Source organism: Furipterus horrens, unplaced genomic scaffold (assembly GCF_987537825.1).
Source record: "Furipterus horrens unplaced genomic scaffold, mFurHor1.1.pri manual_scaffold_1, whole genome shotgun sequence".
Taxonomy (NCBI): domain Eukaryota; kingdom Metazoa; phylum Chordata; class Mammalia; order Chiroptera; family Furipteridae; genus Furipterus; species Furipterus horrens.
Genome location: NW_028327171.1, coordinates 57,558,491 through 57,575,018, shown reverse-complemented (window position 1 = coordinate 57,575,018; position 16,528 = coordinate 57,558,491).

The window sequence follows — 16,528 nt, the reverse complement described above, 5'->3', positions numbered from 1 at the left end:
TCTGCTGTTTCTTAAAAATTATCAGCTTAGCCCTGGCCAGTGTGGCTCACTTGGTTGGAAGGTCATCCCATAGACCAAAATGTTGCGGGTTCGATCCCCAGTCAGAGAGCGTGTGAGAGGCAACCAATCGATTGTCTCATATCTATGTTTCTCTTCCTTCTCTTTCTTTCTGCTCCCCCCTCTTTCATTCTCTATCTCTCCATTCTTCTCTCTCTAAAAACAATGAAAAAATGTCCTCAGGTGAGGATTAAAAAGAAAATCAGCTTGAAAGTAATACTTATACCAAAGAGACATATTTTCAGGAGGCATGGCTACCTTTTATAGACATTTTCTAAGCATATTGTAACTAGTTACTTAAGTAACATTATAATGCCCTGGGGTAGGTTTCTTTATTAGTCTTATTTTACATATTGAAATAAAGAAAGGTTAATTAGTTTGCACAAGGAGCAGAGCCAAGATCGAATCTGGCTGAATAGTAAATGCGCATACCACCCTGCCATGCTATCTTTGTGTGTTCAGATGAATTCCAATATCTTAAGGAAGTGGGTATCTGTGGAGATTGAAGAAATATTAATTTCCGATCACCCATCTTAATTATTTTCTTAATTATTAAACTCATGTAGTACAGCAGAATGTTGGTTCAGTGCTGTACAGAGCATTCCACCCATTTTTACCACTTTGACTCTCAAATCTTATTCGCTATAGCTATTTGAGTTTTGGTGATATTCTTTGAAATTTCATCACTGGGTTTTGATCAGCACTTGTCATTTGTTACCTTTGTCGAGCAGTCATAGTCATGGGAGGCTGTGCCCTAGCCTCAGGTCTAACTCAGCTGGTTTAACTTATTAAATTAGAGGCTGGTCTAGTTACCATACTATAGATCAACATTCTAGATAACAAGTTTCCTCTGCCCCTCACATAAAAGAGAAATTATCAGTTTAGAGACCTGGAAGACCAGACCAGAGAATGGCTTCCATGACATGATTAGAAAGGAGCACTTCAAACAAAGCTTTTATGAGTTCATGCAATCTCAGGAAGCAAATAACCAAGGTAAAAATGTTAAAACAGATAAACGAACAAACAAATATGAGAAGTAAAATAGAAAAAACAGGAGGAAAAAATGCAGGAAATAGAAAGAGTTAACAAAAAGAAATAAAATATTGCTGGTCTAAAATGTTTCCAAAATAGCTACATTAGTAAAGAATGAAGGTTGATATTATGAAAACATATTTGGTTTATGTGTGAGAATGGATAACAGGGAGGCTTCTCTTGGAGAGACATGTTTTTGTTATTGTTTACTAAATTGTTGGTTTGGAGAAATATAGAAAACTACAAGAAGAAAATTATCCACAATTTAACCACTCAGAATAACTTTTAATATTTTTGGCTTTTATTCCTGAGTTCTTTCATACATTTTATAAAACAGTTTTCTTTGAGTGTAAAATGTCATTGATTATAAAAGCAGTATTAATTTAAAAATACAGTTTCAGAAAACAAAATAAAAATAACCACTTTAAATGTACACAGAAGAAAAGATGTATGGATGAGGCTAGGTGGTAGTTGTGATCATAATTTATACATGCACTTGAGTCCTTTCCTATTCAATTAACATTTATAGAATAAAAGCTTTTCATGCCAATACAACTCATGGTGGGCTTTATTTTAATAGCTGTTCATAATTCCACCTTGTATATTTACTGTATTTACTTAACCTTCTATCATTGTCAGCATGTAGTTTGATTCTAGTTATAAATAATTCTTCAATGGGTGCATTTGTACATGAATAATTGCCAAATGGCTCGCTAGGACAATTTGTTACAGTTTTATAAGAATGTCTAATGAGATTTTTAAAAAATGTCAGTTGGTTTCTCAAACTGTGTAGGAATCTTGCAAGCAAAATAGGATGTAATGAGCATGCTGAAGCTCTATTTTGTAGTTGAAAGAGATTATATCTCAGAAGAGCTAAATTTAAGTCCTAGTTTTACCACTTCTTTCTGACCTTGAACATTATTTAACATTTTTCTAGTTTTTCAATCTATACCACAGGAAAAATTTTGCCTAGTTTACAGTGTACTGTATGAATCCAATATTTGAAAGTTTTTTGAGAAACACAAAGTGCTATAATTTTCAATTTAAATTGAATAATACCAAAAGGCTTTATGACAGTAGAATATAAATAGTAACCCAGACTCTGGAAACTGGGGAGTTTGACATTAGATTTAGATCATCAGAGATCTTTGATTTATTTTGGATTGTTTCAGAAGAACATAGATCTATGTCACCAGAGAATTGTGGGTTGATTCCATCTTTTTGCATACTGCAGAATTTGTTCATTTTTTATCTTTGGTATTGCATTATTTTAGCAATTCAAGCATATGGCAAATCAGCTTAGGTTTGTTCTGAGGAATCTAATTGTGTAATAGCTGTGGAAAAGGGAAGATGAGGTTATCCAACTGCCAGAAACTTTTAATTATATTTTGAAAAAGTGAAGAATCATAGCCAATGTATGTGAAAACCAATTATGAGAGAGAAAGATGGGGTGGAAGAGTCCAAGTGGTGTGGGAGTGAGAAAAGTGAAGGTAAAAATAAGCAAAGTACTGAAGTGACACTGGAGGGGCAGCCAGAATACAGCTGAGGAAGAGAGTTCTTACTAAAGAAAGGATACAGAATGTTAAGTTATAAAGAAATGATATTGCCTGAAGTCCACAGAGAAAGAGAGGAAATCTTGGCAAGACATCTGGAATTTTTAAATATTTCTTCAAATTTTTAATATAGTTGACATAAAATATTATATTAGCTTCAAGTCTATAATATAGTGATTAGGCATTTTTTTTTTGTATATTTTATTGATTATGTTGTTACAATAGTTCCAATTATTTTCCCCCTTTGCTTTCCTCTGCCCAGTACTCCTCTTCCCTCAGGCAATCCCATCCCCCTTAGTTCATGTCCATGGGTCATGCATACAAGTTCTTTGGCTTCACCGTTTCCTATATTCTTCTATTTTTAAAAATTTAATTAATTTTTTATAACAATAAAAAATAACAATTCCCTCCTCTCAGACTTAAGACCCTTTATAATCTTATAAAGGACAATGGTCGAAAGTCTTGTGCTCCTCTAGCTGCTTCAAGCTGGACACGGTCGTCATCTTACCTACCCTTGGGTACAGAAATCCCTAATAAGAGTGCGGGTGTGGAGGGGAGGATGGCCTTCCCACATGGGGAAGGATCTTGCAGACTCCAGTTCAGTTGACTGTCCCCAGACAATGGCATGCTTGGTTTAACAGGCTGGCATCCTTGTTGTATTCTGGGGGCAACAGATTTGGCAACAGGGTTAAAAGGCATCATTCAATCCATAACCACTAGATGACAAAAGGCAGGGATTAATTTTTCTTTCTTTTTTTTTAAATAGGTTTTATTGATTATGCTGTTATAGTTGCCCCAATTTCCCCTCCCTCTGCTCCCTACCACCTAGTGGCCCCTCTCCCTCCAGTTGTCCCCCCCTTATAGTCCATGTCCATTGGTTGTACATTTAGTTCTTCTCAACCTCTCCCTGTCTACTCCATTTCCTCCTACTATGCTTCTTAATTCCTGTACCATCTCCCCCCCTCTCCCACTTCCCCCTCCCTGCTGATCTCCCCCCAGTATGTTCCCCATACCTATAATTCTTTTTCCACTCTCATTGCCTACTTAGTTTGTCTTTGTTTCGATTCTCTAGCTTCTGTTGTTGGCTCTTGTGATGCAGTTTTCATTTTAATGTTTATAGTTTTGATCCTCCTTCTTCTAAACCAGTCCCTTTAACATCTCATATATTAGTGGTTTGGATCTAATGAACTCCTTCAGTTTCATTTTGTCCTGGAAGCACTCTCTCTGCCCTTCTATTCTGAATGATAGTTTTACTAGATAGAGTATTCGTGGCTGTAGGTTTTTGATTTTCATTACTTTGAATAATTCTTGCCAGTCCCTTCTTGCCTGCATGGTCTCCCTTGAGAAATCAGCTGATAGTCTAATTGGGACCCCTTTGTATGTTATTCTTTTCTTCTCTCTTGCTGCTTTTAAGATTCTCCCTTTATCTTTAATTTTTTGACAATTTGATTATAATGTGTCTTGAAGTAGTTCTCCCTGGGTCCAGTTTCTCTGGAACTCTCTGTGTTTCCCAGACCTGTAAGTCTATTTCTTTCCCCAAGTTCGGGAAGTTCTGCTTCATTATTTTTTTCACATAATTTTTTGATTTCTAGCTCTTCTTCTTCGCCCTCTGGCATTCCTATAATCTGTATGTTTGTTCTCTTATAGCTGTCCCAGAGATTTCTGATCCTTTCCTCACTTTTCTAAGAACTTCTTGTTTCCTCTTTCTGCTCTGGTTGACTGTTCCTTCCCTATGTTCCGGTTTGTTGATTTGATCTCTGGATTTTATTTCCTCGCCACTTGTCTCATATGTGTTTTTATTCATTTCAGTATGAGTGGCTTTCATTTCTTCCTTGTCGTGTTCCAAATCTTTTGTTAATTCTGTAAGCCACGTTATAACTATGGCTCTGAACTGAGCCTCTGAAAGGTTTTATATTTGTTCGTCTGTCAAGTTCCTCATCTGTTGCCTGGTGAGCTGCATCACCAAGATTTCAATCACTGTTTGCTTCATTTTGACAGATTTGTGTTTTGCTTTGCTTTCTGGGCAGGCTGTAGGGGGCAGAGCCCCGTGTACTCATCACCACCCGGCAACTGGCAGTGATCCACAACCTTTTTCACTGCACTGTGGAGCTTTGTGTGGGGGCAGGGGTCCAAGACGGATTCCTGCTGTTATTCTCCAGAATCCATCCCCCCGCCCTCTGGGACTCACCGTGCAAGACAATGGGGGGGGGGGGCTGCCTTTTTCAGCGTTGGGGTCGCGAGCTTCCAGGACTTGGCTGCAGCTGGGATTACTCCCCCTGTGGCTATCCCCACTGCTATCACAAACAGCACTGCCTGACCTTTCCATTCCAGTTTTTCGCCTCTCCTACCCTTCCAGATGAGCACCACTGGTTTATAACTTCATTCATTGGGCTTCCATGTAGTTTTATTTTCTGGAATTTCATGTTATCTTTTGTTTTGAGGTAGTTGTATTCCTTTCAACTTGTAGAGGGAAACCGGGCATGTCATTCTAAGCCTCCATCTTGGCCGGAAGTCCCAGGGATTAATTTTTCAAGGTCCCATATTAGGGGAGAAAAAAAAAAGGGCTCTTTGGAAGAAGGTGTGCAATGCACATCACACCTGTCCAAAACCCTTTTGCCCATTATACTTAGTTTGAGTTGAGGGGAATATTTTAGGTTTCCCCCCTCTTAGACCTCTGGGTCCTTTCTGTCCAAGCCTTTAGAATAGAAAACAGAAACCAGTTTTAAAGTGAAGCCCACAGACCACCCGATTCTTCACCAACCTGGCCACTTAGTTAAGCCAAACTGTTGAGTCTCAGGAGGCAGCAAAGCAGACAGGAATAAGTGAGACCTATACGTATGGACAATCACTTAGGTAATGAGGTCATAGGCTTATGCCCTATGAAAACAGAAAACACATGTTAACTTACAGAACATAAGCCACAAACCGGTCTCTATATCTGCAAGATTCTCTTATTGGAAAGACATCCAGTTGCAAGGCATTTGATATTCTTCTTCCCTGTAAATTAAGCATCTTTGATGATGCCATAGACATAGTTTAACTTTCAAATGAAAACAAACTTTAAATGAAAATAAACTTTAAAGAGAGTTAGCTGCACTACTTTATAGTCTACCTCTGAGCATTGTGGTTTTCCTTGAATTGCAACTTTTCTCCTTAAGATTACCCACATTGTCATTAAGGGGGTGGTATTAAGTCCAGTTTTAATTTATCCTGTTTGTTTGCTTAAACAACAAGAGCATCAAATGATCACATATGATCTTTACATCTGCTTTGCTGGAGCTTACACAAGGAACCCTTAAGGTGACTTTCAGTTTGCCCTTTGGGGCATAGGAGCTGAGCTACATACCTGCCATTCAACCTTGCCTCTAAACACCTGTCTTTTCCATGTCCTTCCGGTTTTCCATTGTACCTTAAGGTCCATTCTGGCCATCTTTCAGGAAAGCAATCTTTGTTTTTTCCCTTGAAAGATTGCCATGGACCGCACAACTGACCAACATACTAGGTGTTTTTACTTGTGGGCTTTTATTACCTTCGAAAGTCAATCCCAGTTCCTCAGGGCTTTTTGTTAACAACCAGAGCCCAAGCATGTCTCCTTTAGGTGTGACATTCCAGTCAAAGTCTTGGTCAACAAAACTTCTATTAACAACTTGTATTATTAGTTTTATGCAAAGAACCTTATGCCATTGCTTACTTCTTCAGAATGTCAAATTCTGGAGGGATCAGGTAGAAGAAAAATATACACTGTGAAGGAAAATACTTATCCCTCTAATATTCACTAAAAATGCATTTAGATACTTTACATTTTCTTTTGTTCATTTTCCTACATGTGAGGTTTTTTGGGGGGTGGGGTTTGCTGGCTAATTCATTAATTTATTTTTCTTTAATTTTTTTTACCCACTAAAAGTTTTTGTTTGTTTGTTTTTCTATTACAGTTGTCCCATTTTTTTCCCCTGTTGCTTCCCCGCACCTTGCCCACTCCTTTTCCGACAATCAGTCCCCACCCAGTTGTCCATGTCCATGGGTCACTTATACATGTTCTTTGACTAGACCCTTCCCCTTCTTACCTTCTTATCTTCTTCCCCCTCCCACTTTGTCACTGTTAGTCTATTCCTTGTTTACATACCTCTGGCTCAATTTTGCTCATTTGTTTGAGTTATTCATTAGTCTCCTGTAATAGGTGATAGCATAAGGTATTTTTCTTTTGTTACCTGGCTTATTTTGTAAGTATAATTCTCTCTAGTTCCATCCATATTGTTGTAAATGGTAGAAATTCCTTCTTTCTTTATGCCACATACTACTCCATTGTATAAATGTACCACAGTTTTTTGATCCACTCATCTACAGATGGGCATTTAGGTTGTTTCCAGCACTTGGCTATTTTAAATAGTGCTGCTATGAACATTGGGGTGCATAGGTTCTTTTGAATTGGTGTTTCAGGATTTTTCAGATATAATCCTAACAATGGAACTACTGGTTCAAAAGGCAGTTCCATTTTCAGTTTTTTGAGGAAATTCCATAGTGTTTTCCATCATGGCTGCACCAGTCTGCATTCTCACCAGCAGTGCACCAGGGTTCCCTTTTCTCTGGATCCTCACCAGCACATGTTGTTTGTTGATTTGTTGGTGATGGCCATTCTGACTGGTATGAGGTGATATTTCATTGTGGTTTTTATTTGCATCTCTCTGATGGCTAGTGATGTTGAGCATTTTTTCATATGTCTATGGACATACAGGGTATGTCCTCTTTGGAGAAGTGTTTGTTCAGGTCCTTTGCTCATTTTTTAATTGGGTTGTCTGTCTTCTTGGTGTTGAGTCATATAAGTTCTTTATATATTTTGGAGATCAATCACTTGTCTGAGGTATCATTGGCAAATATATTTTCCCATATGGTTGGTTCCCTTTTCATCTTGCTGATGTTTTCTTTTGCTGAGCAGAAACTCTTTAGTTTGATGTAGTCCCATTTGTTTATTCTTTCCTTTCTTTCCCTTGCAGAGATTTAGCCTTCTCTTTTCTTAGAGCAGAAAACTTGTAAGTTCTTTCTCTGCCTCATTGAAATATATGTGAAATTTTTAAAAAGCTAAATAAACCTCTAGCCAGCCTTATGTCCCTGGATTGTGTGTTCCAAAGATGTGGGTGTCATCTCTTTGAAATGGAATTAAGGAAGATGTAACCCTATTTCCTAGTTTCTTTGTTTTGGTAGGAGCCTAACTTTGCCAGCATGCACCTCACACCATGATGTGACTTTTATAATCAACCAAAAACTAATTTTTTAAGTTCCCCTACAGTAAATAATCAGAGTGCCTTTTCATACAGCTTGAACACAGTCAATTTCCTCATCCTCTACAGTGACTAAAATTGCAATCATGCCTTTAGAATAAAAGTGTATATGTGTTACTTGGGGAAGAAGAGAATATACTGAAATAATCACAGTAGTGTTCATTTATATTGAAGACATCATGCACTGGATGGCATAGCTTATGCTTAGAAAAGTAAAGACAAGAAGTAGGTAAGATTGCAAAGTTTTTATGGAAAAAAAGTGGGAGGAGAGGGGCTAACAAAGAAAGCTTTGAGATCCTGGGGGTGGGCCTGTTTGAGGGAGGAGGCATGACAGAAGAAAGGTTGAATGAAGTTGAAGACACAAGGCATCTGGGGGCAATTTCATATTGAAGAAAGTGCCAGATGAAATGCTGAGAGTGTGATCTGATTCACAACTTGGCCTGCCACAGTCCACAGAGTAATGATGTGGGTGGAAATAAATTATTGTGTTCTGTTGGTTTCAAACTATTCACATATTTTTAAATTTTAATTTTTTGTTTCCCTCTAACTTAAACTTAGTTTGGAAAGCTAATATTGTATTTTAGAGGTACCTTTTCTATCTTATATCTCATTTTGACATAGAAGTCTCTAAATATTTGTTTTTTCAGATTTTTATAATTTATACCTTTAACAATATTCAGTCACCTCTGAAACAATAATCCCTAAATTTTTTTTTCTAGTTAAGGTTTTTCTCAAGAACTCCAGGTCAGTAGACATGGACCTGGCTCCCCCCAGATATTACAAACACAACATGCTCTAAAGAAAACTCATTCTCTTCCTTTCCCACCACCCACACCTCCATGTATACTATTAGAGACTAGAAAACCCCCCTTTTTAAATTTTTATTTGTCTCTCCCCACACAACCCACAAAGTTCAATGTTTCCAATTTACCTTTACCATTTAAGGCCAAGGTAGTCTTTCTTTTCCTTTTTTTCCCTAAATGCAATTATTTATACCTTCTGAAAAATGTAGACTTCATCTTTGGAGTATACCCTCATTCTTTCACTATGCAATAACACTGTTATATATTTAGAAGATTCCAATTATACTTTCCTAAATTAGTCCATTTTAAGCTTTGTAGGCTAATTTCATAGAAATTCTTCTCTTACAAAGCATATGGATTTCTTTAATGCTTGTAATATTTAGTGGAGCATAAATTTAAGAGAAATTTTGCCTCTAAATTTTCCAAACATGTAGAATGTTTCTGTTAATAAGTAACATGTGGAAAATATTCTTTAATTTCTAGATGAAGAAAAAAAACAGACAGAATATAATAAAAACTTGGTAAAGTATAAACTAAGTGAGAGTTCAATATGTTGCACAATTCATAGAACACATTTTTGTGGGAGAGCCATTAAGTACACGAGAGACTTTCTTATAAAAGAAAAAGCACATGACTGGCATTATTGTAATAATTTCAAAATAGTTGTCAGAATGAAATTAATTAGGTTGCTATAAGAATTTATACTTTATTCATCTCTTTAATGCATACTTCAGTCTTCTACTGCACCCTGTATTATCAGACTTTTATGATAATTTTTGACAGTTAGACAGCACTTTGCCATCTGAATTACATGTATCATCTTCTATTCATATTTATTCATCAGAATAACTCTACAAATTGTCTGAGGCAGATGAAAAAAGTTATAATGAAATGATATTATGAAGTATTGCTCACCCGGTTCTTTCCCAAATTTTACTTATACCCCATGACCTCATCAATGGACCTGCAAATGTAACTATTTCTGTATTACCAAGAAGTTCTCATTACAGACAGACTTCTGGCCAAGATGGAGGCTTAGATAGACATGCTGTGTCTCCCTCCACAACTAAGAAGGAAAACAACTACTTCAAAACTAGAGACAACCGGAAGTTCTAGAAAATCAAAGTGCACAGAAGTCTAACATACAAAGACATAAAGAAGAAATACTCAGCCAGACAGGTAAGAGGGGTGGAGCTGGGGCAGAGAGGAAGCAGGGTGGTGGTGGCAGCAGCGGTGGTGGCTGTAGCAGGCAGCTAGGCACAGTCACATATTTTAAAAAGTAGGGAGGGACACCTGGGGAGCGCTCCCTCCACCAGATCAGACTGCACAGCTCATGATTCCAGAGCAGGGGAAAATAAAGCCTCATTGCTTCTGGCTGTGAAAACCAGTGGGTGTTGCAGCAGAGGAAGAAACTGCCAGTCTCTCAGCAGAGTCCGCTTACTTAAAGGGCCCCCATGGTCCTAGAATGTCCACAGACCCACCCACTATAGAACGATGGCCAGGGCAACAGCTACATAGGTGCTAGTACTATATGAAAAGTGGGAGAAGTGCCTGGAAAAGGGGCAGGTGCTGAGCAAGCAGCATTGTTTTCTCTCAGACCCCCCCCCCCCACAGTGTCACAACATGGTGAAACTGGTTGCCCTGTACTGATGAATACCTAAGGCTCCACCCCTTAAGACATAACAGGTGTGATAGTTCTACCTAAGACACAGAGGCAAACACAAGATCCTGTCAAGATGAGAAGACAGAAATATGGCCCAAAAGAGTGAACAGATCAAGGTATTAGTGATAGAACTAAGCAGTGAGGAGATAACCAATCTAATAGACAAGGCAATAGCCAACCTAACAGATGTAAAGTTCAAAACACTAGTGTTAAAGATGCTCACAGACCTTAGAGATATACTTAAGTATGGCAAATGCAAAAAGGAAGAAGTGATGACTGTGCTAAAAGAAACAAAGGAAACCCCCCCCACACACACAAAAACAATGGTGAAGGGAAGAAAACTAGGGTTCAAATCAATGATTTGGAACATAAAGAAGAAATAAACAGTCAACCAGTACAGAATGAAGATAAAAGGTTTGAAAAAAAAAATGAGGACAGGCTCAGGAACCTCTGAGACAACTTTAAACATGCCAACATCTGAATCATAGGGATGCCAGAAGGAGAAGAAGAAGAGCAAGAAATGGAAAACTTATGTGAGAAAATAATGAAGGAAAACTTCCAAAATTTGATGAAGGAAATAGACATCCAAGTCCAGGAAGCACAGAGAGTCCCAAACAAGCTAGACCCAGAGAGGGCCACACCCAGACACATCATAATTAAAATGCCAAAGGTTAACGGTAAAGAGAGGATTTTAAAAAGAGCAAGAGAAAAGCAGAGAGTTACCTACAAAGGGGTGCCTGTAAGAGTATCAGCTGATTTTTCAAAAGAAACTTTGCAGACAAGAAGTGACTGGCAAGAAATATTCAAGGTGATGAAAAGCAAGGACCTTCAACCAAGACTACTCTATCCAGCAAAACTATCATTTAGAATTCAAGGACAGATAAAATGCTTCCCAGACAGGTAAAGCTAAAAGAGTTTATCACCACCAAGCCATTATTATATGAGATGTTAAAGGGACTTATTTAAGAAAAAGAAGATCAAAACTATGAACATTAAAATGACAACAAACTCACAACTATCAATAACTGAATCTAAAAAATAAAAACAGAATCCAACTAAGCAAACCAGAGTAGGAATAGAATCATAGGTATGGGGATAATTTTGAGGGTTATCAGCTGGGAGGGGGAAGGGGGAGAAATGGGGAAATGGTGCAGGGATTAAGAAGCATAGTTGATTAGTACAAAATAGACAGGGGGAAGACAAGAATAATATAGAAAAGGGTAAAGCCAGTGAACTTATATGCATGACCCATGGACATGAACTAAAGGGGGGGTGAGATTGCTGGAGAAAAGGGGGGTACTGGGCAGAGGGGAACAAAGAGAAAAGAAATTAGGACTACTGTAACAACATAATCAATAAAATTTACTTTAAAAAAAAGTCTCAGAAATTAGTGGAAAGAGAAAAAAACAGTTACCATAAGGGTTTTTCTTCCTATGATAAGAAAGGTGGAATTCTCAGTGGAGGTATCAGTGATCATTTAACTAGAGAGCAGTTGGGGATGTGAACATCATGAAGATGTGAGCAACAATGGCTCGCTGTACCCAAAATTGAGACTGGATGCCTACATCTGAGGAAATGACTGTGGCCCTCAGATTGATACCAGCGGTCAGAATTCTCCCCTAAGTTACTCTCCACCCATCAACCCATGTGGTCAGTGCTAAAGAATTTCATAAACATCATAGAATTTAGAAGCCAACTCAGGAAAAAGGATGTTGAGGAGATTATGAATTGAGTTTTTTAAAAAACCCTAAACTTTTCTCTCCTTCTGGTTCCTTTTTATTTACAACTTCACAAATGGGAATAAGGTACTGGTCTTATCTCTCATCTCAGTCCTTTTTTTCCCACTTTTATTGAGAAATAATTAAAACACATCACTGTAAATTTAAGGCATACACATGATTGTTTGATTTATACATATTATAAAATAATTACAAGTTCAGCAAATATCTATGATCTTATATAAATACATTTTTTAATATAAAGAAGAAAAGAAAAAAAATTTTCTAGTAATAAGGACTCTTAGGATTTACTCTCAACAATTTCCCTATATATCATATAGCAGTATTAACTACAGTCACATTGTACATTACCCTTGTGTGCTGGGGACAGGATTATAAGCTGGTACAGCCACTATGAAAAATAGTACTACTGCAAAGTTAATAACAGAACTACTCATTTCTAAGAATATATCCAAAAAAGAGTAATTTGAGAAAATGTCTTCACCTCTATGTTCAGAGCAGCATTATTTACAATAGTCAAAACATGGAAACAACCTAAGTGCCCATCAATGGATAAACAGATAAAGAAGTTGACATATATAATGAAATATTATTCACCTATAGAAAATTGAGAAATTCTACCATTTACAATAACTGGAATGGACTTTGAAAGTATTATTCTAAGTGAGATATGTCAGACAAACAAAAGTACTATATGAACCCACTTATATGTTGAATCTAAAATAAAACAAAAATTTTAAAAATTCAGAGGAAAAAGAGATCAGACTTGTGGTTACCAGAGAAGATGACAAGGGGTGGAGAGGAGGAGAAATTAAGGGAAAATGATCAAAAGATACAAACCTCTAGTTTTAAGATAAAAAAGTATGAGGGAATGTATCTCAGAAATTTGATAATATACAAACAGAAAATTTGAAACTTTTAGACAGTGCTATATATAAGTAGGACATGTTGTGGAAACCACACTAATGTTCTTTCATAATTAAAATCAACAAACTAATAATGATTCTCTTACATTTTTCCAGATTTAACCAGATTTAGCAAATAAAAATATGAGATACCAAGTTAAATTTGAATTTTAGATAAACAACACATTTGTTAGTGTAAGTATACCTCGAATAGTGCATGAAATAGAGTTGTGTAGATGTAGATGTAGATGTAGATGTAATCAAGCGACACTGAGGTAATTCCAGCAGACAGAATTATTGGATGAATGGGGAGCAGCCGCACGCTCAGGCAAGTCAGCGGAGAGCATGAGACCCCATCGTCCTTTTATTAAGATTTCAAAAGTTACAAAAAATAGAACGGGGGGGGGGGGTGACTCTACAGCCAATAGTGAAAGAATTTTTACAATGTATCATTAGCATGTGAAATACAGCTAGGGTAACTTATGACTTAGATAGCACCTATCAAGGATACAAAGCAGACCCACTAATCCCCAAAGCCGGCTCCAATTAAGACTTTATCTACAAGGAGGCAGATGGAGTACTTAACAGACCTCTTTGTTCTCAGGATTCCATGACCCAGTGGCCTGTATAGCCTAGAGCCGCAGGCGGAGACAAGGCCAGCTCATCTCCTGAGCCACAGGACACCTGGATGGAGGAGCATGTAAACATGCCCCTACCCAGAGATCTGAGTTCCTGCTACAGAGCTGTGCTTTGAAAAGTATCATCACTTATCAAAAATCTAATTTGGCACTCAGTATTTTACCTGTCAGATGTACCTGGTGAATATCCTTAGTCTCAAACACTGTTTAGTTATCTGAGTGATTTCAGAGCAGCTCTTTTGAGAAGAAATAACATCCTTCCCCCAGTGCATCCTGTAATTTCTCACAGGTAGTGCTGGGCATTCCTCCATCTTGCCTGACCATGATGGGGTTTCTTCATGATTCTCATTCAATAGCCATCTGATAGGTGACATATGCAATTCTCTTCTCCAACAACACAGAGGTGCTTATTAAAGAGCTCAACCATGTGACTAAAACACTATTTAAAAAGACACTTTAAAGGTCATGTGTTGCAGGAACTCAGATTTCTGGGTAGGGGCATGTTCCCATGCCCCTACGTCCAGGTGTCCTGTGGCTCAGGAGATGAGCTGGTCTTGTCTCCACCTGCAGCTTTAGGTTGATCAGGCCACTGGGTCATGGAATCCTGAGAACAAAGAGGTCTGTTAAGTACTCCATCTGCCTCCTTGTAGATAAAGTCTTAATTGGAGCCGGCCTTGAGGATTAGTGGGTCTGCTCTGTATCCTTGAGAGGTGCTATCTAAGTCATAAGTTACCCTGGCTATATTTTACTCATTAATGATACATTGTAAAAATTCTTTCACTGCTGGCTGTAGAGTTTACCCCCCTGTTTTATTTTTAGTAACTTCTGAAATCCTAATAAAAGGATGGTGGGGCTTCTCGCTCTTTGCTGACTGCCAGAGCATGCTGCAGCCCCCCGATCGTTTTTTTCTTTCTGCTTGCTGTAGTTATCTCCGTGTCCGGGATCATAATCAACACTTCAGTCATGCTCCAATCTCCTTGTAGATTTTGATGTGTCCTCCCATAGCAGAGCGTAGAAGCTGTGCAAGGTGGGATTGGAGACTCAGTAATGTGCATGCATTTTTTAGGCATGTATTTTATTTATTTATTTATTTATTTATTTATTTATTTATTTATCTATTTATTTAATCTTTATTGTGTTTTTCCATTACCATTTAGTCTTCTTATACCCTCTTTCCCCCAGCAATCACCATACCATTGCCCATGTCCATGAGCCTTTTTTCATTTTTGCTCAATCATTGCATCCCCTCACCTCCATCCCCTGCTGTCATCCTGCATTTTAATAGTATCTTGTACATTTGCCCTTATCTATCTTTAATATTTTATTCATTATCTTACTTTATACTATGTTGGTTTTCATATTTTTTTTTTTTTGGTACCTTAATATCTGGCACTATGTGCCTTTTGATGTGGCATGATATGAAGTGTATAGTGCCATTAGGACATATTATTGGCCAGAACGGTTGAATGCAACTAAGCCTTTAATATTACCTTTACTTACTGGCTATATTGCTACTCACAGAACAGATTAAAAAACAATGTTGTAGCTGAAGTCTAAAGATTGTTCTCCAATGCATACATCTTATATTTACTTTTTTGCATAATCCTTTCTGCTTGATTCTAGGCTGACCTTGAGATTTGCTTTTCAACCAATAGAATATTGTGGAGGTGACACTATGTGTGACACCCAAAGCTATATGATAAGAAGACTTGCAGCTTCTGTTCTTATAACATTTATTTTGGGAAGTTCGCTCTTGGAATCCAACCTCCACGCTGTAGGAAGCTCAAGCAACATTGAGATACCACAGAGAAGTGTTTCTATGGACAGACCCACTGAGTTCACAGCTGAGAGTCAACACTGACTTCCAGGCATATGAATTTCTCTGAACTAGACATTTACTCTATTCAAGACTTTGGAATCTTGACCTCTGACCATCACCTAACTGAAACTACACGAGAGACTCCAAGTAGGAACCTCACAATTGTCCAGTCAACCCATGGCACTGAGAAAACAGATAACATGTTTTAAAATTGGGATTGTTAGTTATCCAACAATAAGTTAAGTGGGAGATATAACAGGAAACTGGACAGATAAACCCAGAATGTGGAACATACTGCTGGACAACTGACTCAGTTTTTTTCACAGACCAATAACAGAAACAAACAAACAAACAAACAAACCTTGAAGAAACATACTCTATTTTAGACTAAAATTCATGTCACAGACATAACTTCCAAATATCATGTGCAGAATCTTCTTAGATCTTAATTTAAACTAACTAACTGTAAAAAGATTTTTAAGGCAATTTGGAAAATTAGAATACATTCATAGCTTATTTATAATTCTGTTAGCAGTTAGATGACATAATATAAAGGACATTTTTTAAATAGTTGAATATGAAACTATGTGAGAATAAAATATATTATCTGACATTTACTTTAAAATAATTTAGCCATGAGGACAATTAAAAAGAGAAAAAATATGTAAAGCAAGAAGCAAAATTTTGATAATTTTTTACTCTGGTAAAGGTTATGTGGAAGTCCATTGTAGTAACTTCCTTTCCTCAATATATATTTGAAAATTTTCATAAGTAAAAATACTTTCTAGAGCAGTTCAAAATATAAACCATACTCATTAATCATTTATGTATGTAAACACAAAAATTATACATATCCATAGAAATACATGAATGAATAGAAAAATTATTCAGAAAATATGAATTATATATCTTTTAGTGAGATTATAGGTGACTTACATACCAAATAATATTTAGTTTTAATATAAATATACAATATTATAAAAATAAGGGATATAAAATACTTTATAATAAATCTTGTTTCTTTTCTTATGTTCAGAATGAAA